This window comes from Ischnura elegans, chromosome 12 (genome assembly GCF_921293095.1).
Source record: "Ischnura elegans chromosome 12, ioIscEleg1.1, whole genome shotgun sequence".
Classification (NCBI taxonomy): Eukaryota; Metazoa; Arthropoda; class Insecta; order Odonata; family Coenagrionidae; genus Ischnura; species Ischnura elegans.
The window spans coordinates 56,583,302-56,610,073 of NC_060257.1; the positions used below are offsets into that span (position 1 = coordinate 56,583,302).

At 36.6% G+C, this 26,772-nt stretch overlaps 1 protein-coding gene and 1 non-coding gene across 3 annotated transcripts in view; both read left to right on the forward strand.

Annotated features, from left to right (window-relative positions):
* LOC124168784 (ethanolamine-phosphate cytidylyltransferase) overlaps positions 1-7,025 on the forward strand; it is a 28,872-nt gene extending 21,847 nt beyond the window's left edge. For both annotated transcript variants that reach the window (XM_046547088.1, XM_046547089.1), the window contains exon 9: positions 4,246-7,025. The gene's annotated coding sequence lies outside the window, so the exon portion shown is untranslated. The remainder of the gene's footprint in view (positions 1-4,245) is intronic.
* A 4,885-nt stretch (positions 7,026-11,910) lies between these two features.
* Trnar-ucg lies at positions 11,911-11,983 on the forward strand. Its single transcript has one exon. It is a non-coding gene; the product is annotated as a tRNA-Arg (tRNA).
* The last annotated feature ends 14,789 nt before the right edge of the window (positions 11,984-26,772 follow it).

Genomic DNA, 26,772 nt, shown 5'->3' on the forward strand with positions numbered 1-26,772 from the left:
AGTTCCGCAAATAAGCAGCGGCATTTAGGTGGATATTCACCACGCTGCGTTGTAATCATTGTGCTAAGTTTAAGTTCTCCTCGTGTACTGTGCCCTAGTGTCAATTATGGTTCTTTCTTCAGTAGGAGATACTTCAGTATGCACGCGATGTCACGTAATAAGCTTTATTCCTGTGCAATCATGGTGACCCACTCATTACGGCTTGTAAATTGATGTGCAGTTAGTCCTATTCCTATGCACATTCGATTTGCAAACTATCAGAGATATGGACATTCGAAAAATTCAAGTGTGCCCTAAATTTCAAATTTGGCACCATGCAAGTTGGCTGATGCGAAGTGATATGAAGTAGAGGATCTTGTACTTTGGGCATAGTCTGAACCAAGTGTCATTAAATCCATTGTGAGTTCAGGAACTGTTCAGCATGTCACCCATTCTTCCTTCCCACGGAATGATACCTTATTAACATGATACTTTGAAAATGAATTAAATGGTACTTAATTTTAATAAGTACTCATACAAAATTAGTTTTTGAGTTTTAAAAATCATGTTTTCAACAGCGAAAATCTAAAAAATTCCTGGAATTCCACCTTCTAATCATGATAACCAAAGAATCAAGAAATATAGTTAAACCTCTTTGTATTGTAATGGAGGGGACCAAAATTAGGGCAATTTGATGCATGGAGGTTCACTATAGAGAGGTTTCAGTGATAGGCACAATTTTTTCAGATCCCTTGGAAATGAAAGGCACTACTGTCTTTTAAACCATTATATTTATGTGTTTAAACAAACATGCATGCATTAGTGAACATGTATTTATTATTAAATAATTACAGATAGCGAGTGCTATCGCATGATTTTTGCCATGATTCGAGAGAAAACAATGTGATCTCTCTTAATTCAACAGTCACTTAAAATGATTAGGATAGTTGGATACCTTTTTTCGTATTTACTGTTAGGTATGCTCTCATATGGAACCAAATGGCTACAACTAATGAATAATGTGAAAATTACAGAACATTAAAGGTGTATACGAAAAAAAAATTAGGGTTAAACATTTATCGCTGAAAATGTCATTCCATGTACGTAATCGCTGCTGCATTAATGGTCTCTAGTTGTCTCGGTACGATTTGCGGAGGTAGTTAGGCCGTCTCGGGGGTGTCTCCTTGGTATGATAAGTGGAGGTTTTACGAGATAAAGAGGTTCACCACATAGAGGTTTGCCTATAAATTTACATGTAAATCTGACGGGACCGTAGGTGTGGTATGAAGTATGGAGGTTTATGATGTAAAGAGGTTCACTACATAGAGGTTTTACTGTATAGTAATTTTTCGGTAAGGGAACCTTCAATCTTCTCCATAAACGAGTTGGCAACCAAGTTTTGTTGAAATTGAGCTACTACAGTGAAGGTTGTTTCATTTTATTCACGGTACAATCACCCCTGTTCTCTTGTGTGTTTTGCGTACGCCGTGGAAGGTCCCCAAAATCTCCTGTGAACCCCCTATTTAAAAATCCTGGCTACGCTACTGACCACCCCTGAATATGAATGCTGGAAATCATGCGGACTCAATTGGAATTTGTGCTCTTTGGGAAACCCTTTAAAATTTGTTCTGAAAGCTTCTCGTTTGAGTTCTGAAAAGCCCGGTGTGTTCAGCATTGGCCGACAGGTTCAAATTCTAAGAAGCCTTCGGACGCCCCCATTCAAAAATCCATGCTGACTGAGATGGCCCAGGGAAAGTAGTACAGTAAAACCTCACCTTAACGAACTCCCGCTAAACGAAGAACTCCGTTCAACGAACAAATGCTATTGGTCCGGCCAATTGCCTATGTAAACACATTAGTGAAAAACCCCGATGAACGAACTCCTCTTTTACGAAAACTCCCGATCAACGAAATGAAATTTCGGCGCGATCGAGTGAAATTCACCTCCCAATAACCAATTTTTCCGGTTAAATTTTTATTTTCATATGAATAATTTAACATTCGTAGCGTTGGAGGGCAAATCAGAGACTTCCACTGAATAAGCCAATCAGAATCGTCATTATTAACCGTAACCATAGCCTTCCGTCGTGTATTTCCGCCGACCCCAACTCGCGGCTCGCGGCGAATTGCGAAAAATGTTAATGCTGACTTTCGTAAATAACTCAATGTTCCAATATTTACACGCTCAAAGATATGATATCTAGAGCTATGTACTTCGAACGCATTCTTTTGACGGTTGTTTAAGATACTTTACAGAATTACAACGCGTAAATTCCGAGAAGCATTTTTTTTCACTGGCCGCCATCTTGGATAACTTCTTTAAAATTTAACTAAATTACGGAAGATACAATGTGCGTGCTAGAAGATGAAAGCCAAAAATTGCATCTCTTAATTATCTTTAATATATGACTCAGTAGTTACTCTTGTTTCATTCACATTGTTTATTTCAACATCATCTAAAAAATAGGAGAAACTTTTGCATTTGCCGCAATCTTGGATAAAAAATATTCGCACTTAAGACACGAAAGCCAACATTTCCCATTGATCTAGACGTTACTTGAATTGAGTGCTTTATACTAAAGGTCAGTCTCTGTCTGTCGGCGATTGTAGCGATGTCCTAACGTGATGTGAAGCGGTGTTGATTTTCTCCTGAGAAAAAGGTTTGCGACGCCCGTCAATTGTTGCATGAAGAAGACGACACAGTCTAAACATGCCATGTTTAGACTGGGCCAATGGTGATGCCTCACCCCTGTGGTAGCAGCAAAAATCCATGAATGACAGCGGGATTAATTCAGCGGTGGTTGGCGGGAGTTGATGCACTCATGGGGAAAGTAGATTTCTTCCTCGATCGCTGCACGGGCCCAAACATAGGACTAACAATAAAAAATGTGCGTGTTATTTTCTTCCCCCAACTGCAATAGCTAAGTTGCGACCTCTCGACCGAGGGGTCATTTCTGCGGCAAAGCGGCATTACCGTCGGATTTTAGTGGAGTTTTTGGTTTGTCGAATGGATGTAAGGGATCGGCGAAATTGAAGAGGACCATTTTGCAGGTAATGCAAGGGCTTTGCAAAGCTTGGAAGCGTGTCGCACCTGTCACCATATTTAGTTATTTTGCAAAAACCGGGTTTGCAGTCAACAGCATCATTATCGTGACCTATTTTACTTCAAGAACTCCTGCATGAGGCCTTCCAAGCTGTTTTCTTATCGGGAGTTGTCAATCCGGTTTGCAGTCAACTGCGACCACGCGATGGAGAGTGATGACGAAAGCCGTGAATCCTGGCAGGGTCTCTCAAAAGTCATGAATATTGAAGGGTCGTTTGATGAGTTCACTAGAATAGACTCAAATTTCGTAATCCGCGAAGCCAGCGACCTGAGGGTTGCAGAATATAATTTCTCGAAAACTCATTTTTCAAAATCGTGACGTATTTTACTTCGAGAACTCCTGCATAGGGCCTTTCAAGATTTTTTCTTATCGGCAGTTGTCTATCCGGAATGCGATGGAAATGATGCTAGTACAATGAATTATTTACGAAGCCCGCGACCGCAAATATTGCTATGGAGTATTCTGGATTCGACTACTATAAAGAAATGCTGCCACCCACTGAGCTTTAATGGGTCGACGAAAGTCGCACTCGCGCCGTTATGGTAGAGCGATCTTAATTTCATGATGAAGCTATAATTGGCGCTGTTACTTTAACTTTATATTAGTAATGGTCAAATCTATCGAATTCTTAATTTTTCAGTGTAAACTTCGCGAATACATGTACTCTATTTCAAATATTGAGAATAAAGGGATGGCCTCGCACTCACCGCTACGCTGCATACATTTTTGAAAACCGATGAAAAAGCACGCGAAGTGATTGAATATTACGAACTGAGGCTTCCTAAATGTGGTCTATTGCCCGCGATTTGCATTGCAGCTGAAGAAATAAGCACTGTTTTGAAGTATGCGAAGGTAGAATGAAGATAACGCATGCAGACTTGCTTCAATTTCCGAGCCCCTAGAATGATGCAACGTGCGCATCGCCTCCGGGGAACGAACTCCCGATCAACGAAACGGCAAAATTTTGGTCCCTTGAGTTTCGTTTAAGAGAGGTTTTACTGTATATGAACTTCACATGCCTCTAAACCTGGAGTTAATGATTCTTTAGCTCTTGCAAAATACAGATCCTCTCTTTGTTTGTTCTTGTTGATTCTTTCATATTGTGTACCTACAAGATCATTTTCCTCTGTCTGAAATTGACGTTGGCCTCTTTGTTTTGCAGCCATGGACATTCAGTGGAATTCCACCTTCTAATCATGATAACCAAAGAATCAAGAAATATAGTCATTTTTCGGTCTGGGAACCTTCAATCTCCTCCAGAAACAAGTTGGCGACCAAGTTGTGTTGAAATTGAGCTACTACATTGAAGGTTGTTACATTTTATTCACGGTACAATCACCATTGTTATCATAGTTTTAGGTATGCTCTTTTTGTTTGGTTAACTTTTGTTGTTAAACTATTCCTGTTAATTATGAAGCGGAAATTTTATTCCAGTGAAATATAATTGTACATTGCATAATCGTATTTACTGATTTGTAAATAATTATTACATTGTAATAATAGGTCAATTTTGTATTTAAACAAGGTTGTTTTAACTGTGTGTGTATATATATGCTCAAATTGTTTGTCTACAGAATGTGTGATGCATCAAATTTCTTGTTTGTTTTGGCCATGTATCCACTGTGCTGTGTGAGTAAATTGATGCTCTTATTTAAAATAGCCGGAATAGTTTGAGTGCATGCCAGAAATCAGTCTTGTATGTTAATTATGGTAGTAGGATACTGAAGGGGCCAATCATTTGGAAACTTATGAAATCAATTAGTTATGTAATGAGTTTGGGCCTACATAATCAGGTTTGAAACATTCTATTTTGTCTCATATTAAAGTGCCATTTACATATCTGTTACTTTCCCTGTGAATAAGTGATGTGCATTTGAAAATACTTGTGTTGGAAGTGTCTGTGATAAAGCCTTTGTGAGTTGCATTTACCGTGTAACTGTGAGTACCATACCAATCTATTTTGTGGCTCCAGTGAGCATTTAAATTTAGCCAAGGCCTTATTTTTCTGCATAAAGCACCAAAAATTTGACTATTGACAGAGTCCTCTCTATCAGTCCTCATAACACAATGCCAGGCTGATTCCAAATCTCCAACTTGTTTGTACAACTTTATACATGATATACTGCGAATTCCGCTAAGCCACAAAGTATAAAACAAAAGAAAACCAAGCAGATACAATAAATAATGAGCAAGAAAACTTACCATGGTACAAATGCTTACAAATCACTTCATAATAAACAAAGAACTTAGGATTACATGAAAACATACATCCCTTTAAAAGTAAGACAGGTACAAGTAAAACGATATTCCACAGCAGCACAGCTAAACAGTCCGACATCTTTTGAATAATGTTTGAATGTGGATATCCACCGGTTCTTTAGTTTTGAACATCTGGTTGGTAAAATGATGAATGAAGCAATAATACCACTATAAATTTAAGATTTGAGGAAACCCCCCCCACAAAAATTCACATTCACTTCCTACATTAGCTAAATTATAAGTGGCAGTGATTGTTTGCAAGTGCTGTATTTTTTAATGTCATTTTATTTTGCCAATGTAGTTTTCTTTAGGATCTTTAGCCTCTTCAGCTCTTGTTACCCCTCTGAGCCCTTTTTATCTTATGTTTTATTTAAATAATTTAGTACCTTGTCAAGCTACCACCCATTGTTTTGTTTTAATTGCTGAATTTGGCTTTTAATGTCAGGCTGCTTTGCTTACCTATTAATTATTTTCACATGTCTTTGTACAGTCAGGAAAAATGACCGAGAGGCAATTTGACCATTTTTAAATGTGAGTTAACAATGCACTTAATGTTACTGTGATTTTTGGAAGCCTGTTTTGTAAGAGCAAAATTGATGATAGTTTGTTTAGAAGTCAGAGTAGATTTATGGAAAAATGAGTAATTTTTGTTTAAATTCTTTTTACTTACAATGGAGGACTTCTTGTAACGAGGGAACTGTGCATCACTTAATTTTTTTATTTATTCGAAATTTTTTTGTGAAGGGATCAGTTCATGTTACTAAACAGCGCATCATTATCTTCATTAGTTTATGGTTGAAGTTGGAGTGGCTATTTATTTTACCCTCTTGAAATAGAGTATGTATTTTGTGATCTTTTTAAATTCTATTGGAGAAAGGACTCCATTGTTTTAAAGCTAAGAATTTCTATGTAAATTGATGTACGTTTTTAAGAGTTATTCCGGTAAGATTTTTATGTAGAAATGTTCTCTTTCCAAATTATCTAAATTTTGATGTAATCTGTCGGGGTTCTGCAATTTTTATGGTTAACATGATTTTAAATTGAATATTAAATAATATGCAGTTATTGCTAAATTTTATAATTTTGTTGCTTAAAGCCAAGGCATTTTTGTAATGTCGGGGAAAAGTTAAGATTGCATGCTGTCTGAGCCTTCATTAAGATTTATGTGAAATGTATGATATAAATGCCTGGGATTTTTACTGAATGAACTGTGTCTGAATTCTTTCTATGTGTAAATTTAAATAACTTCGAAAAGAAATTGTGTGATTATACATCATGGTATTTTATCTGTAATTCCCTAATTGCTACTTGTAATTTCTGCTTAGTGAATGGTAATTGAAGTTTTAACCTTGCTTACATTACTTGCTTTAAATGTGAGGCACTAAATTCTTTTTGATTAATCTCACTGATCGGGTAAAAATGAATTTTATGTGATACTGTAACACCTTGATGAGAAGCAATAAGGGTATTTACTAAGTGATTTGTTGATGAGGTATGTATTTACACAATAATATTAAGGCATGAAAAAAGTTAATTTCTTATAGTTTCCTCTTTTCAAACTATTACATTCTCTGACATGCTGACTTACATGACCAGCTGTAAATTATTTGGAATGTTTTACACAAAGAATTTGTTTTCTAACAGACCTCAGTTGTAATTGAATTCAAAGTTTTAATCAAGTAATGTTTGAACTTTATTTCTTCCATCGTCTTCATCCTCCATCTTTTTATAGGGTTCCATCGCATCATTGTTGATGTTAATGCTTTGTAATACTCGTATAGATATGTATCAGTAACCTGATAAGTGAGGACTTTCCTTCACTTTTCACCGGAGTCATCCTTTAGCCAGTGTGCTTCTAACTCATTGACATTTTTCACGACTATTTCATTAATTCAATGAATTGCTCATGCTCAACTGTGCTAAAATATGAACACTCCTGCACCATGAATTTATGTTGTCACTTTCTTAAGAGTGGAAGGATAGAAATGTGTGTGTTGGTTGTTGAAAACCATAGTTTCGTAATTTTGCAGTGACCAATAATACCTCTTCAAAACATCACATTATCTGTGGGTGAATCTTTTGTTTAAAAATTGCATTTTCGTATAATAAACTAGATGCCACTGTCCATGTCAGTGATTTTTAAAAATTATGTACTTCAGTGCATTAGTAAAATGTAGCTTGACATTTCATTTAAACGTAGAACTATCATCCTGCTGGGCAGTGTTTTTCATAGCATTTATAAATAAGTGGTCCTTGTAAGAGTTCTCATTTATACCGCGGGACCTGATATTTTGTATCAATAGAAAAGTTCCCTTCTGGTTGGTGAATTTATCAACCTTAACTATTCTGTGCCGTAAGTGCACATCAAAGTGATGCAATATGGCTTTTTCAATGTTACAATTTCAAGTTTGTTTGCAGAAAATACCTTTGTCTCTTGAGACTTGCCTTCCAATTATTGCATTAAATTTTTCCGATTGTATATGATGAAATTTGTTTATCAAATGCTTTATAAATGTAATATGTACCTTTAAAAAATATCCAAATTCATTTGAATGGATTTAATTCTGATTTGATCAACTACTACCTGTTTTTTTTATTAATAAATTTTCAAATGTCAGTTATTGAGTGTTTTAGTATAAAAATATTTCATTAATGCCATTGGATTTCACTGAAAGTTCTTAGGTGCAGCATCATAATGTGGACTTTTTACTGTGTCATGTTGCATTGAGAACCATAAGCCGAATTCCAATTCACTGACTTTCGCATTTGCTATGATTGTTCACTTTGATGACGGAAAGTTTTTCGATTTTTCATTGGTGGCTAGAAGGAATCATATTTTACATAAATGCCATCATAGTATCATGTTCATTGTTTTGCATTTGTGATACATGTTTTACAATCTCATCCCTGATATGATATAGCCAAGCAGAATTCATGGTGCTAGTGTTCACTGTGTGTGATTTTGCATAATTGATTGTAGTAATTAGCATGTGCTTAGTCGAGACTTCTTGTTTCTAAAGGCCGTTTTACACGGCACATGGAATTGCGCAATCTGACGTACGTGCGAAGGCGCAATCAAAATTGCGTCGTGTAAAGCGGTGAATTGCTAGAACACATGCGAGAATTCGTGGACGCGAGACGGCAAAATAGCCCACGTTCGAATTTCGTTCATGTATTCGCGCAATTCCACACCATTTTAGAAATTAATGCAGCTCTAACCTGCGCAATTCCGTGTACCGTGTAAAACGGCCTTAAGATGTGTAAATAAAGTGAATGTGAGGTATGCTCTATTTGAATCTAGCTGGAAATAAGATAGCATATAGTTGATACAATTAAAATGCCTTGAACTTGTTTCCTATTAGATTCAATGTGGTTTGATAGAATTCGTTTTAACCTGCTTGTGGGAGTTGTTTTTCTTTCCACTGCTTAGTGCCATGCTATAGGCATAAATCAAAAGCAGGTAAATGACTCAATTTTCTACCACCTCAATTTCGTTGAATGTAGTTCATAGGTAAACTCTATTCTCCTATAATTTGTCCCCTGTGGAGGTACATTGATTTCTTCCACAGTTCCCTCAAATTTAAGATTGTACATTTTTTAACTTTGGACATATCCACTATCGTGAAATGAGTCGTACGTACTTCTTTCTGCGCCCTTTTTAAATTTGGGAAATTATAATATTGTTGTTGGCTAGCAAGCAAATTTCTTATTAATTATGTAAACATATAAATACATATATTCTATTTGAGAAATGCCAGGCTGTGCCTAGAGACTTTGTATGGTACCTAATGGAGAATTTTTTATGGAAATTTGGGTGCTTGATTGGGATATTATATACCTAATTAGTTGGTAAGGTTAAAGGAATTGTAAAGTTGTTTGCTATTATTGCAAGTACCCCTTGTACATAATACTGATTCCTGGTTCTTGCAAAACAGGAGTTTTCAATGTCAATTACAATTTCCTTTACATGATTAATAGTTAATTTGTAAATTTGGTTATAATGAATCAAGTCACTGTGAGAACTGTATAATCAGTAGCTAGTCAAAGTATAAATAAATGCTGCTAAGTTTAAGTCTGAAATATTTATTTGATATTACTTGTGGCCTGAAGTGTGCATCAACTATGAAAATATTTTTGTGGGCATTTTTTCTGAAGAAGCGGCTGTCAAATAAATGGATATTAAAGCTTCATGCATTTTCGTTAGCTTGTGATCAAGGAAGCTGAGTGATACTCAGATTTTACCTTGTTACACTTACTCATGTGGCCATTGGAAAGTTATGTGGTTTTTACTTAGTCATGTCAATTTAATTTTTTACTAATCAGTAATTGGTCAAATAGTTTGCTCCTTTAACTGAAAAATAGGGAATTCAGACTTAATATTAGACTTGAATCATTACTTTTAGCTTGATTCAAATTAAACTATGATGTATCCACTCATCCATTTTCCATTTGAATGGAAGTGAATTTGTGTGGATTCTACTAGTTAGATTTTCATGATTGTAGAATGCTAAAGTCGCGCAGTACCTTAGTGCTCATTCAATGATTGAGTTACAGATTTTAATTTGCTTTGTTTAGTGTCGGGAGGTAGGAATTGGAGGTTAGACATCTAAGAAGATGGTCACAATGGAGTTTCAGTCAGCTTGATTGATCACAAAAGATTGAGAAACTAATGGGTACACATACACATGTTGATATGGTGGTGGCATGGAAATAGAATGATGGTCGAAAACTTGTGGAAAATTTTTATTCCAACCGGGAATCAAACCACTGACCATCTGCTTTTTGGGCAGATGCTCAAGATACTAAGATTACTCTAATCACTAACGTTTTCAGTAGGGTATGCATTTTATTCCCCCAGATGTAGACCAGGAGATGAGTCGGCTTGGTTCCTGTCAGGGAAAAAATATAGGAGAGGAAAAGAAAGATATACACTCTCACAGACAGTAGAATATCCTCGGTCATAGACCATCATGTGGTCTTAGAATTTGCCGTTTTTATCTCACAATCTTTAATTCCAATGCCCAGGATTTTAAGTACTTGAACGTTCTACGGAGAAAATAAGTTCTGTGCAGAATGATCCACTGCGGTCCTAGGAGAATGACGGTGCAAACAACAACATTGATGCAAACATGTTGATGGACGCTTTTGCAGAGTGGTTCAGGCTTGGCTTCATCTTTGCACGACGTTTTCGCCGGCGTTGCAACACCGTCTTCAGGTTTCAAGTGCTTTTGGGCAAATCGTGTCAAGATTTTAAAATCCCAAACGTATTGTCCCCTTTGCTGGAAACACTTCAAACCTGTAGAAGCCTGCTACAGCACTAGCGAAACCGTAGTTCAAAGTTGAAACCAAGCTGCACCCACATTGATGCAAGCAACCAGAAAAATTCTCTCCAGAGAAAAAAGTGTCAAGATGAGAGTTTTCTGGGAGGCATACACAATAAAAATAGAAAAATCTCCAACAAAGCAACGGACAGAAGATAAGTGATACGTAGTTATCGGTAGCTCTAGAAAGATATGTTGGTATTTTATTGGAAAGCACTGGTAGTTGTAAATGAATTAAATGAGCACTGGTAGTTGTAAATGAATTAAATGCAATAACTCTTCATATTTTAAAAGTTTTAGTAGTACCGTATTTTAACTTCACACACATAAGGATTGTTAACAAATACAGATCAATAAAAAATCTTGGTAACCAACCAACAGAGACAAAACACAACTGAAAATTACAAATGTCAACAAGATAAGACAACCGGAAGACTGCTGGCACCCACCACCTATAAATTGATGCTCAATGGAGGCAAAAAAGTCATTAGCTCTTCGTTCACCCCATGAGATTGATCCGCCCCAACTTAAAGGCATACGCAGCCAGCAAGTAACCTACCTACGCTGATCGTAATTAAGCTCCAGTTCTTTGTTTAAGGTTCAGACCGATATGAAAAACCTTGCTTGATTATCCGCTAAATATTTCAACTGCCACAGCATTTCAGTCAGTGCACTGCTAAGAACATGAATGTTAAAAATGTTTCAAAGAAGTATTTACGACCTAACAAAATATTTAACGACTTTCCCTTCTGTAGGAGTTTGAAATCGCAAGATAATTGTTTTTGACGCTGACATACTACAAGCAAACTTAAAAAATGAAAATAATACCAAATGATTGTCAAATTAACTGACCGTGGGACTACTGACTTCACGTCACATATCACCGCAAAAGCTAATGCGAACCATGGAAAAACCTAGGAAACCTATTAAAAATTCAGTGAAATATAAATTTTCTAAAACAACTAAAAAATTCAGTGAAACCTTACTTAAAGCAAGAAAAGCCGATAGGAGACCGTGATCAACAGATTGGCGCCAGCCAACCAAAATAACTAAAGGAGTGCAAATAGCACAATGAACTTCCTTTTGGTAATATCCGGTGGATGAAACAATTAAAAGCAGAGAACTGAGCTGTAAGTATTAATTAAAAATCGTATGTACTACAAAATACATGCAATATATCTTAATAGATACGAACCTCCATGACGCATTGACTAAAACTACGTCTACGAGCCCTTTCTTCTTCGTTCGGCCGCGTGGCCCAATGGATAAGGCGTCGGACTTCGGATCCGAAGATTGCAGGTTCGAGTCCTGCCGTGGTCGTTTTTGATGCAATTTTTCGTTAGCGTAATCTCTGCCCATTATGGATAGCTTTTTTGTAAGTGATACTGGGTGATTATTTCAACGTTCAGTTCATTTTGAGAATATTTTTAAGCTTATATTTATCCTTACATAAACGAGAGTCAGATTGAGTGAAATCTGGGAAAGTACTCATTGTAATGTTTTTTATCGGCAGACCAAAATATTTTTGTGCCTTCATATGTTTCAGAAAATTTCAGCAAGCAATGATATCGTAATTGGTTGAATTTAAAACTACCAAGGTAAGGTTAATTTTTTCCGTAGTAATCCTATTTTATGCTTAAAATGTGAATGAAAAAGAATTTTGATGGAAAAACATATCTATTCCTTTTTAATCCATACGTATTATGAAAACGTTATTTTTTTGGTTTTTGATGATATATTGGAAATTTTTTATAGGTTTGCAAATTCAACTGATGGTGACCATAGCTGTCAGATCTAACTGCAATTTTATCTAACCAACAGAATCCTGCTTCCTTGATGACTGGAGGATCACACTTCTGTCGAAAATCACTGTGAGAACCTTAAGAAATCACTATCAATATGATCATTTTCATTTCCCAAAGTACGAAGAGAGGCCTTCTTACGAAGCAATAGAGGTTCAATGAACTGTAATGCCCTTGTATTTAACTCTACCCGTGGAGAAACAAGCATTCAACCTCGCATGTTTTTGCCCCTTGGACGTCATCTTTTCTCTAAAAAAGGGAATTTCGAATTATTATTTCGAACTATTAAATTAGATTAGATTTCGAACTACTATATTATTTAGAATTTCGAACTATTAGCGGTATGTAATATCAGTAGCTATAGTCATAAAGGGTATCATTAGAATTTGTTTTCGTTTTTCTTGCCTTCTGTGGCTGTTGACTTCACGATGAACGGCTGGCTTATCTTCCCTCCCCTGAACGGCTGGTTAGTGGTAATACACCCCCTCCCCTTATATTCTCATCGCTGAGCAGCTCGCAGGCTAATGGGAAACAGAGCATTTGGAAGGAAGGTGAGTATTCGTCCACCAACAACAACAGCTCAAGTCATGTTGGGCTACTTACAGGGTACCTCCTTATATGTTATTCTCGCCGTGAGGATACAAGCCTCAAATCCAGCAGTATTTTGCCTCTGGGAAGCCAGATTTTCTCTAAAATGGACATTTTCGAAGTCGGCTATTAGCGCCGTATGCTATGCCAGGAGGTATTTTCGTAAATGGTATCATTAGAATTTGTTTACGTTTTTCCCTGTCTTCTGTGGCTGTTGACTGCTCATTAGGCCGGCCCTTATTTTTCAGAATTGCGAAAAGTTATGTTTTCCTGGCCTCAAAATGATCCAAATGGTGTTCATATTCACGTGTTAAAATTTGGTTACTTTAAAATAACGGCAACACGTGCCCCAAGGGCCCCAAGTACTGAGGACCCTCAATTGAGTTTTTTGGGGCCGAAAAAGCGCTATTACTATGTAAAACGTAAAAGTAAAGTCCTTAAGGGTGTTCTATCCTAATTCAAAAATCCAAATTCAACCGTCGCCGGATTTTAGTTGCGAAGTCGGCCGCAACGGCCAGTGGAATGGGAAACCTCCTTGGGCGGAGGGGAGTAGTCGCTGAACGAAGGAAAAAAAGGAAAAGACGAGGGGTCGAGCTTCGCTCCGGCCGAAAAAAACACCCGGCGCTGTATCAAATTTCACTGCGGATGTGCGATATTGAGAGTGGTCGGGATTCTGAGGTTGATTTTTGCTCTCTGGTGGCATTAGTCCCATCTCAGCCACTCGGTTGACGTTTCTTGGAAGAATCCAAATACGCACGCTCTCGACGAGGCTGGTAAGTACGGCCGGCTTCTATGAAGAAAGGCGATTACTTGCATTGTTCTCTCCTTATTCGACTCCCCCTCGAACGGGAGAGCTGGTCAACGTTCTCATCTCAAAATTGTTAAGTGTTCTTCAAAGCATCGTAAAAGTCAATTACGCTAACCGAAATGCGCGTACTTCGTGAAACTTTTTTTTAACGTACAACTTTACATTTTTACGTTATTCCTCAGTTTGAATGAAATAGTAATCACCCACGTCCATTTGAAAACGTGTATTCAATACAGTTACTTTCCGAAACATGTTTATTCAGTAATCATAGCGCTACAGGGAGAACACTAATGAGAAATATGACAAATAATGAATGAACGAAAATTGATTTTCAATCATCTTTAATATTTATTGATTAATATGGTAAGAACATCATAAATTGCATATTGCATCAGACATCACATACAGATTTAATAAAGCCAATAACCCTGAATATATCGCATCGGGTGATATTGACTTTTTCTTGGATGTTTTTTTTAACAAAATGATGCCGTTCGAACTAGAGTTTTTCTGGTCTCTAATTTCTTGTAATTCTGACTGAAGTAACGTTTAATATTCAAAGTGTTCCCTAGTTTTGCTGCAACCGACGTTTTGACCCGATGCGACCGAAAGTGCTACAATTTATTCTCGCTACCGATCCATCGTGGAGACGATTAAAATTCATTCGCTCGAATTTGGCTTGATGAAATCGCCGATGACTCATCTTCCTGGAATACACCCATGTGCAAAGTGTGTATAATGAATCATCAGCATTTCGCCTCTTTTTGCGCAGAATTATTAGATATAATTGTGAAAATCACAAATCTCTACTTGAAGTCTGTTTCTGGAAATTATGCAAGAGATCGTGATACAAGCAGTTCAGTGAAGATGAATAACTGGCTCTTATTAGTCTCATTTTTCTCTCAGGTGCGTATAAAATTTCCCATGTTGATATTAGGGAGATTTGGAGCAAAGAAGTCTATCAAATTCTTTCCCGTACACTGAACTATCGGATTTTTTTCTACGGTGCATTAGTTTTTATGACCTCAGCACTAGACTAGAAAGTAAGAAAAGTGACTAGTAAGCTGCAGTTACTGAGTTCATTAATAAAATAACCAACAAATTTGAATTTGCAAATACACCATCAGAGTGCATCACGATCCTTGAGCAACTTATACCATTTCGAGGCCGATGTCCTTGAACGCAGTATCTATCAAAAAGCCAAAGAAATATGTTATTGAAGTCATTGCTGTGGTGGATGCTAGGAAATTTTACCTAAAAATTGAAATTTTTATGGGCAGGTAGCCAGATGCCCTTTCAAAGAATCCAATTCACCTCATGAAATTGTCAAACGCTTAGCAGAGCACATTGACTGCAGAGGAAGAAATATTACCAGTGACAGTTGGTGTACCAGCATGCCTTTAACAGTAGAACTTTATCAAAAAAAGATTGAATATGGTAAGGACGATGAGTAAGAACAAAGCAGACGTTCCTCCTGAATCTCCCCCAAGAAAAAATAGAACCTTACATCATAGGCGAGGGGCAGGGGGGGGGGGCAATTGCACCCCCTCCAGAAGCAAAAATCGCATAAGTCCTTAAGCAAAATCGGTACTGAATTGAAAAGAAAGTATTCAACAAATTTCCTTTAAACCCACGAAAAACGATATGCATTAGTAGGTATAAGATATGTACTTAACTAAAATAAAAATATTTTTTCTATGAAATGATATCAGAAACTAATAATGCGCTGTTATAATTTTCTTAAAATATTTTTTTCATTCACCTTTTCCATGCTAAAATGTCACAACTTGGCTTGCGCCCCCTTCTAGACTATGGCTTGCCCCCCCTAGTTATGACCCTGGGTATGCCCTTGTCTTACATCCTTCCCTTTTTGCTTTACTCCCGACATTTCCGCGTTGTAATACCTACGTTTCAATAAAATCCATGTAGTATTTATTTCTGCCATTATCCATGACGCAAGTATTACTGCCTCAAGTGGTAACAAAATGCTTCCTGGCTTTATATCATTTTACAATACTATCAAGGGGGTGTGGATTCAAATGATCAGCTTTGCTTAAATTATCGCTGGACGGCATGAAAATCGGCCCTGATACCATTCCTGCTATTTCGTTTTTAAAATGACCTCCTAAATCCGAATGTTAACTCTGTTTTTCTCCATCACTCACCATTTTCGGAAGAGCCTCCAATTTTTACCACTTTTCGGTCATTTGGAGAAATTAAAAGGATTATTTTAGCATTTAAATTTTTTCTAGGGGTTTTGAGGAGTGCAAAATTCTGAAAAAATAATATTAAAGGTAAAGATGTAGATTTGAGGGGAATTAGTCTCCGTCAATTGTGTAAAAACGCATTGAAAATGACCAATTTTGCCATTTTTTCGCAAATTTTCACGTATTTAAAAATATTTCCAGCTTCTATTTCACATCATCCTCCCCGAAAGATAATAATACAAAGCAGCAAGAAACAGCAGTATTAATAAAAATATTTTGCTGTTTAGCATAGCAGCAATAATTAAAATATGTAGCAATAGCTCGGAAGATTCACTTTACTACTCTGGCCCTCGCAGTGCCTCTCCCGCTCAGGCTTGGACGGCAATTTTCTTGATTTCGCAGCTAAAAAGAAAAAGTAATACTTTCTAGTTCCACGAAGAATGTAAAACTGAGATTTTATAATTTCATTGGATTAAAAAAGTATTCTTTCTCCTTAATCATGGAATTCCGCAAAGTATCAGCCTCTAAAATCAATTATGTATATTGAAGTTGTCATCATCTTCCCTCGGTATACCTCTAGCGATCGCAGAGTCAACTCTTTCAGTGTTCTGGACAAGGATCCTTTTTTTCCAAGTAATTTAAATAGTGCAAAACAGTAAAAAATGTTTTACTCCGGCTTTTTCCAGGTGAATGTCAGTATGTGGGCTTTAGTTGTGAATATTACCGTGATTTGGTACGTAATTAAATTACACGTGTGTAAAATCATCGTCATCGCTTCTGCTATGTTTGCGGTGAATTGACTAAAACATCGCAACAATAATTTCTTTCTTTAATTCTTTAAACTGCTTATAAATTTTTCTCTGGCTGCCAAATTGGCGGTCAGGGCTAGGATAAAGCTCCAAGTGTTTGCTGCACCACTTGTTACAGTAATTTGACCAAATACTTGGAGAAACTAATGTAACATATGGTACGAAGTTGCGCCTATATGGATGCCAATCTCTTACAAAAGGGCATAAAAATCTTTTCCAGTAGGACAAGAGCGCCAACACTGAAATTAATTTCTACGTAAGATGAAGGCTTGGTTTTTTTACTGTAATTAAATGCATTGTTGATAGAAATTATGATGCCATGTGACCCAGAAAAATGGAGACTGTTTATGGATTCGTCAAAGACAAGCTTTGAAGTGGTCCTGTTGGCCAATGGGAATGAGTTACCTTCTATCGTATCTGCATACTCTGCTGATATGAAGGAGACGTACCGATATATCAGTTGAATCCTTGAGAATACTAATTATCGTGATTATAATTGGTAAGTTTGCGCTAATCTGAAAGTTGTCGCTCTACTCACGGGACTGCAATCAGGCTTCACGAAATACTGCTGCTCCCTTGAATACAACAGCCGCGCCCGAGAAAACATTACATCTTACGGAAATGGCCTCTGCGAGAAAGCTTCACTCATGGTTATGAAAATGTCGCCCATGTTTCCCTGGTTCCGACATTCCGAAAATATTCACTTGCCACCATTGCACATCAAACTAGGACAGATGAAATACTTTGTGAAAGCAATCGACAAGACAGGAGCTGAATTTCAATTTTTAACTAAAATTCCTTGTCTTAGTGAGGCTAAAACCAAGGAAGAAATTCTTTTAGGTTTTTAGAAGACTTATTTTAATTCCCACTTTCTTAGCACTCCTTCATTACTTACTCATTCGATCAATTTTATCTTCATCATTCTTCGGTGGCACCACATTTCGAATGCTTCCAATCATTGACTTCTCTGCTGCTATCAACGTCCAAGCCTCACTTCCCTAGAGAATCACACTCCATATGTAGCGTATGATGAATTGCTTCCTTACTTCTATGCTTGTATTCTCATATGTGAGAAGATTCATCTTTTTGTAGTAAGCCCTCTTCGCCAGCGCTATTCTACTGACTATTTCTTTCTTGCTTCGTCCATCGTTGGTAATTCGGCTTCCCAGGTAAGAAAATCTCTTCTAGCTTTTGATTTCTTACCTTAATGTTTGTCCTAGCCTCCTCTCTTTTGCTCCGTACTAATATCTTAGTCTTCCTTTTGTTGATTTTCAACTGATATCTGGTCATTTTCCTTTCTATATTTGTCAAAGTCTTCTTAAAATTCTTCTCTGTCTCGGCTATGATTGCTATGTCGTCAGCGAATCATAGAATACTATTTTTCTCAGTCAATATTGACACCCAAACCCTTCTCCTTCCAATCACCTAAAATTATAAGGTTTTATTCACGTCTTACCTGTTTGATTACTGCGGTGATATCTTCAGACGCCTTAAACTTCTTCATCCTAGTAGTCCGTCGTAGGTATGTTAACATGTACCACTACGGTATCTACCGGCTTAGTCTCTAGCTTTACCATAATTATCCTTTTATTTTGGGCAGAACCTTTTTCCCTGAATTTCTATCGTATGCTCCTTATCTTTTACATAATTAACGGAAGGAGGAATATTTCTCGCAATTTTTCAAAGTAAATTAGTAAAGGCATTAGAAATAATTTATCCCCTACGAAATTAAAGCGGGCCAAATATTGGCAAAGTCGAATCCATTAGTTCGGAATCAGACATAACTTAGTCCCAAGAAGATAAATTGAATGAATAACACGCCATTTGTACGTTGAAGATGTTGTTATATCATTGAAATCTAGGTCACAATAACTTTTCTTATAATCGTGGAAAATAGGGTAGTTTCCTATTATTTTTTTATTGCCTTAATCGAAAGATTATTATTCCTGGAGTACGTATTTCGCGCTTTTAGATTTTTAAATGACGATATCTATTTTTCGCGATTAAATGAAAAGTGAAAATTTTCAAGCGCGCGAAAACGCGACGCTTAAGTATGAATGTCGGGAAATATCTCCGTACGTCGTATTTCTGGTTCCCCCTCCCGCCCGGTGAGGTGACCTTGAGACGAGGCTTAGCTCTGATACGTCGCAGGATGCTAGCGGATAGCTGAGTACCTTGCTGAACGGTAGCGCTTGGCTTAAAAAAGGTTTATTAATACCTTATCAAACGAAGAAAACTTTCCGACATTAGCCAGTTTTAATAGGTGATTATTAAGACATGTTTCCCTGAGCTCTGTGCCTCATGCTTGCATTGGTAACCTCAGACGATGCATAACTCCTATCCTCTCGTGTAGAAACTAGGTCCCTGTGACGTCATGCGGAGTGGAATCGCATGGGCGCCAATCTGGCCTTTTTCAAATGAGGATAAAATTTGACCCTTGCCATTCGTCTAAACCGGTATTTCAAAAACCAAATAATTTGTGTATTATGAATACACTAATGGTGGGTAACGAATCGCAATCAATGCCTTTCGTTTTCTTTGATGAAGGAAACTACCCTATTGCAAGTGTTTGTTTCAATATGGAAAAATTCCGCTCCATAACGTTTGAATCTTCGGATTTTATTTGTAAGTTGAATTAACCTGGATGCGCCCAAAATATTTTTTTTGAGATTAATAATTCATATTCTAGGGGAATGGTATGGGTCTCATTTTTACTACATTCTGAAAATATTACGTTGATCGGTTGTGTAGTTTCCGAGATACAGGCTGTGACATAAATGTCACATTGGGCGGATCTGTTGTCTTTTGGTGCAAGGTAATATTTCCCCAGAAAAAGCAAATATTTTTCGCATTTGAGCTGCACTGCTCATTTAAATGATAAAAAACACTAGAAAAAGATATTATTAATTACGTACACTATTTTTAAGCTTTTGTTTAAATTTAAAGTAAATTGTTTAAAAATTTAGCAATAATTTTCAGAGTTCCATTGCCCGCGATTCGTAAACTTTTCAATGTAAATTGTGATGTTTTAAGATGTACAAATTTTCTGGATTTTTTCAATGTTATTTCACAAATGTGGGGTATATTTAAATTTATAATGTTTATATTATAAACTTGTCAAATACACATCAAGAAAATTTATTTTAAATTTATGTAAAGTTTTCGGCAGGAGTGTTATGAAATTACAGAACCTTGAATTGACACAATCAATGGATTTGTTGAAGGTACATTTAAATAATATTTTTACATGGCTAATAAGTAAAACAGTTGAAAATGCATTTCTCAATTTTGGAAAATACATAGAATAAATATACATGTTTGAAAAATATTCTCACAACACATAAGAGTGTAATACAGTATAAAATTGAATGAAATTTGAATCAATTTGTTTCAAATATGTAAACTAAAGATTGATTTAGAGTTCAATGCCGGCGTATACGTACCATTGTGAGTGGTAAGTAGTAAAGCAATATATGTTCATATTACATGCATCGCATGCAGTGCATTTGACGGAAGCGCAATGTTCTCCAGCACGGCAACGCCATCTTTTGTTATAGTAAAACAGAGACTAATTGATCATTAGCATCGTAACATATTTCACTGTCTGCCTCTGTTGAAAATGAAGTAGTACGGCGGCTATACTTGGCTTTGCATCGATGTATGGTCAGTTGTGTTTGCACTATTACACGCCTAATTGTGACATGCAGGGACCAGATTTCGCTTGTGAACAGATTGTGAACAGCTACATCCAAAAGCCGAGGAAAAATATTCCACCACCACCACCAAAACTGATTGTCTTCCGCCGAATGAATTGCATGCAAGGATGGATACCAAAATACGCAATCATACTCCTGCCAAAAGAGAGTTTAATTAGTGGGAAAAATCCCCTTGAAACGTTCTTTGAATTTAGTGATTTACGGCAAAGCTCCCACAATTTGTCTATAATGTCGGGCATAGTATTGTCTGCACAGTGAAGGTATTTACTTATCACAAGGAACCTATTCCTTTGGTTGGCTGCGGCAAGCACTGAGTTGTAAACATCACCAGAATCTTCCCCAGAGCATCGCTTGGATGGAACCTTGTTACAACCCCATAACAGTTCCTATGAAAATTTTCATTTCCCCTGTACTGATACGAGGAGACGAAAAAACAATAAACGTAGTATAATTATCTGATTCTGCTGTGAGAAAAAAAATGTCATCCGAAAAATACCATTTCAAAAATTTCTACGCATGATTTTTCCCTCAATTCAGGAAGATCTGTTTCGGGAATAACCTATATCTTACAAAAAGATCTTCCCGTCGCCAATTGGCTGCTTCTATTTTTACTTTTTTCTGTTGGAGAAGTGATGTACGCTTCGTTGACTTCGAATATTTTGTCTTACGTGTAACTGGTACCGAAATTCTTCCGGACTTCTCTTGAAATTCATTAGTATTATCATTATCAAGCTGCAAAACAGGCTCCACTCTTGCCCGAAGTTGTCTTCCCGTTAAATATTCCACAAGTCCACCAGTCTGGTCATCTGCAATGTCCTCATCAGTGACAATTGCTGCTTCTGATGGCTCAAGGTATATTGATTATACTTCGTCAAAGTCTTCGTTTTCCGGAAGCTATTTGGCTTCACACAGTGTAATATCTCAAAGCTATCGATATCCCTAATATTAAAAATTTTAATTCAAAAGTAATTACCGGAATAAAAGTTAATAAATGCAAATTTATCGATTAATTGATAAATAATAAATACTTTGGCGGGAATACGAAGGAAAAAACGTTGAAAATGCAATAAATTCTGACTAGAGCATAAAATTCGGAACTTTGAAGATTTGCATAGGGATCCGCCCAATGTGACATTTATGTCACAGTAACATTTATCTGAGTATATTAAAGAAATGGAAAGCAATACCAAACATATTAATGTATTGTTAATAATATTGTATCATTATGTTGATACATACCAAAAATTGTCGCTGTAGCGCATATAGTTAATGAAAAAATTAAATATTTACACAAAGCGAACGTCAATTTTTAGTGTTTACGGAAGGCACCTAAGTACCAGGGGTACTTAAATGATAGGTCTTCACTCTCACTTGACAATTCTTACCCTGAATTGAAGCACTTAGCTTCCTCTTTCTTATAAGGTATAAAACACAACAATATACCGTGCCCGAACGACGCAAGAGCCATTAGAGTGGAGCGATACAGGGTGTGACATTTTTGTTACATTGGGCGGATCCAGGTTAACCCATTAATCCCCAGCGTTGCGTAAACGCAACATTATTGAAGTGAAATTATTATAAAAAACCTTTGCTTCAGGATAATTTTTTCTCAGGGTTTCTGAATTCCTGAAATACCATTCGCTCTTTTTCAGTTATTTTTGGAAAAATAATCATTAAAATAATAATTTTTATTTTACTTTGAAATTTGCCTATTTCGAGGCGCTGAAGTACTACAAACTTTAAATATTTTTTTACAAAGATTTATTGGGCGATCTTGCTAGAGGTAATGTTTTCTCTTAGTTCTAAGCTTCTATATTCATCATGCTTATTTTTTTCACGAACTTTCATCGCTACTGGTATAAATATGGTTGTTGTAAATAATGTTGCGTTTACGCAACGATGGGAATTCTCTGGTAGACCAGAGGGCTTGTCCCAAAGCATAACGAAAATCGTCAATATGGCTTTTAATCGACAACGTAGTCTTTTGGAGGCAGTTTAGATGCATTTTTGGCACTCACAGGTTGTGAGTTTGCATAGTAAAGGGTGAATGGTATCTTGAATTCCAACATGGCCATCGGTACGAATTTTACATCGAACACCCTGGTACTTCGTGGAGTCAAACTGTTGCGCGCACACGTGGAACCGATACAGGGCAATGTCATTCCCATGTCGTTGAGTGAAAGGATTACTTCGTAGACGTTAAATTCAGCTTCAGATGTATTCACTTTCAGAGATTGTAGAATGGGAGGGTGAGAAACCTATTAGTTGAAGCAGGATTGTGATGGAAGGTGGAGCGTTCCTCTAGTCGCTCATTGGAATTTTCTCCGTGCAATCCTGAGTTACCTATTTTTTCTTCTATCGCTTAGGTGATGTAAGGCTTATAATCTAGCTTCAGTTGGGTTCGTATCAATGAAATTGTCTTCTGAAATGCATCTTAAATTCTCATCCAGTAATTATATCAATCATACCACAGTAGTTTTTGCTCGGATTTTTGCTAAATAATTTATTCAGGGGTTTCCTTCAGATTTAAAATTGAAGAAAAATTTATTCGTTATTTCTACACGCCTCAGACGTATACTTTATAAGAAGCGTCAAGAAGGTAACTGAAGAATGTAAATTGACAGGAGAGGCGATTTATAATATTTTCTTAACTTTGGAACTACAATGGGGATTACATCTTCTCAGTTTTTCGAATATTGCAGGAGGTGCTGCAAGGTAAATCATATTTTACTCAAGCAGTATCAAAAGAAAAATCGTCCAGTAAACGCGCACGCCCAGGTAAAAGATGCAAAGAACAAACAGCGGTTCATCTAAATGTGAAAAAATAGAATCTACCTCTGTAGGAGTCCCGAATTTCTATGTGAAAAAGGGAATAGAAACATTTATTACTCAGTATGGAGGCCACTCACCAATTGAGCTCCGTCACTTATTTCTCAGCGGAAAATTAATTGAATTAATTTTGAGCTACTCAATAATTACGCTGAGGAGATAAATAACCATATATTTACTCAGAGTGAGGCAGATATAAAAAAATAATTGGAATGGTAATGTTGTCGGGGTATCATATATTATCATGATACACAAAGTGATACATTTTTGAAAGTTGGACTTTTTCTCAATAGACTTAACCAAAATTCCATTCAGTTAGGAATTTTCCTAACAAATGGTTCCATATTTCAGGTGGCACACAGCTAAAATGTTCATTCGTGGGGAACAATTTAGAGTAGGTTATACATTGTGATGTCTGGCCTCATCTACAGGCTATCTATATGAATTTTTGCCATATGGAGAGGTGGAACTTGAAAGTGATACGCCTAGGATTTGTAAGTTCACTAGAAGAAAGGGTTGTAATAAATTTTCTGAATTTTTTTGTTAGTCTCCGGAAATTCTTGCCAAGTATTTTGATAATTTCTTCATCAGTTACAATCTATTAGTAAATCTACAAATTATTATCTCTTAAGTGATAATTGTTATTTTTCAACGGGAAAAGAAAGAAGAAATCGAACGGAAAACTGCTCACTCAATCTTCGAGAGATTTGACAAAAAAAACCTAACGGGGATTTCTTCTATTCGTTTGACAGATCAAAAAATATTCTCTTAGTGCGATGGCAGGATAAGTCTGTCATCGCTGTTGCTTTAAATTATGGGAATATGGTACCCATAGTAAGGACGAAAAGATATTCCCGGAGATTCCCGTAGAAAATCGAAATATTATCAACGATTACAATCAGGGAATGGGAGGGGTAGATTTTCTCAATAATTATGCTATATGCTACCGTATCCACTTTATGAGCAAAAAATGGAGGTGGCCTCTAGTCCAAAAAGGGGTTGACAGTGCAGTGGTGAATCCGTGGTGATTTTACGCCGAAGTCACGGGCAAAGCAATTCCTCAGTTATAATTTCGGTCCGACATCGTAAAACTTTACTGAGACTAGAAATCGTTTCCAATACAATGACTGATGACATTTGGCATAAAAATCGGTGTCACCATGCGGGACACCTTAGGAAAAATAACATGTATGTGGGGTTAACCGCAGCATGCCCGTCAAGGTAGAATACGGCATTTCATCCGCAGGCTACATATAATTCCCGGCGAAGATGTCAAATTTGCAAATCAAGGATAATTATGTTGTTCAAAGCGCTATGGTTCATTCCGAGCAGCATATTATTGAACATAACATCAGAAAAGACGATGAAAAATAAAATATGCCACCCAAGTTTTTAAAATTTTTTTTGCTTTTATTTTCCGGAGTTTTCCCAGCGTTGCGTAAACGCAACATTATGCAAATCATATATTATGCTGAATATAATAATTTTGTCCGAAAATTAATCTTAATTAGGCCATAACTAACCGTAAAATACGAAATAACCGGAGTTAAAAGCCCTATGTGCAGTCTGGGGAATAATGGGTTAAGTATATGTTTTTATGTAGAGCGTTTGAAAATCATTAATCATTCTACCAAATAAAGTTGTTAAGCATGGAACGGCAACTAAATATTATCTATCGTACAGTGGTTTAAGTTATTTGTGAAAGAGGATACTCCTGCGTCACATGCAAAAGGTTTTGTGCTCTCATTCATACAAAGTACTGCGTCGAAAAAGCAACTTTGTACGCGCACGAGTGCATAGTTAAATACACTAGTGCATAGTTAAATAAGTATGATAATCGACATGAAAAAATCATTTGACTAACCTGGGATTCGAACCCGGATATCCCAGATGGCCGGTCAAATATGCTACCAATTATACCTCGAAGCAACCTTTCTCCTTGAATATGAAATTCTCCTTTTACTTGTGTCTAAGATTCGCCTAGAAAAAAATTACTTGGTAATGTAGCTGACCGGAAATCGGGAGGATCTGGGTTTGAATCGCGGCTAAGCGAAATGTTTTTTTCGTAGCAAATAACAGTCTTGGTATATATGTATTCTCATTCATGTTAAATAATAGTGGAGTATAAGAACTAAAATTCCCTTCGGAATTAATAAAATGGGAAACATATCAAGTAGAAGACCTAACTTCAATGCAGGGTTCCATCCCGGAAGGGTCATACAGTGTACTGAGGGGTAGAGAAAAATTGATCGGGTAATGCTCCTGAGAAATTTTAGTTTCTTCCCAAAGACTACAACCGCGCTGCGGTGATGTTAGTATCATTCTAAACTGAAGAATTTTTAATGAAATTACATTTATTTGTCATAAATTTCTAGACGCATTATTATGCCGAAGAATTTCAACAGTTAAATATAATGAGTCTACCTGATCCTGTGCACTAGTATTTTATATGAAGTCTCGCATATTTATATCGCAATGTGGTCGTTTACTCTGACACTAAATCGTAATTTTAGTTAATAATTCGGTCGATGGATGGGCAAAAAAAACTAACTACCTCGTTCAGTCATTCTCACAAAAATTAGAATTGAAAAATCGCGGAAGTTGCCGCCCACTTCCGAGAAATGTTGCATTCATCATCAGAGTTTCGGTTCATTACGACCTGTAGTGAGAACCATTCATTGAGAGAATCAATCGCTCAGAAGAGTGTAAGCAGCACGTGAAACAGGTTGTTGGTGAGAGATATACCGCGAAGTTAGTTTGCATAACTTCACTCGAGCGAAATAAATATCCCACATTCAAGTTTTATCCGTGTGTATTGTTTGTTTTCTCGTCATTCCTGCTACACAAGTAAAATTCTTGCCTTATACTTGTAAAACTGGTTCGCAGGCAGGATCTCGTGTATCTATTTTTTGCATACAACAAGCATATTTACGTAAATAGGAGATAGTTAACGATTAAATTCGGTTATCTTGACGTCATCGCTGTATTACATCGACCAAACATCAACCCCTGCTTAGTGATACGGTGGTTCAAGTTCAAATTCTTTCTTTTGGGTGACTCACGTAATAATTAATAATAGTAATTTTAATGATAAGAATATTTTTATAAGAAAATAAATTTTCGAAGTTTTCCCCCTCGGTTGCAAGTTATCGAGAAACATATATGTCGGAAATGCAAGACAAATAAACTAGCGTGATACTTTTCATATCGTGTTTTGATGACATAACGGTTACTTTTGAAAATATTTAGACACGAAATGAAGATATGCACGTTATATTACCTACTCGGTGAAATATTCATTCTTGATTATCGTCTGCGAGAACTTAAAAGGCAATGGTGTAACCTAGAAT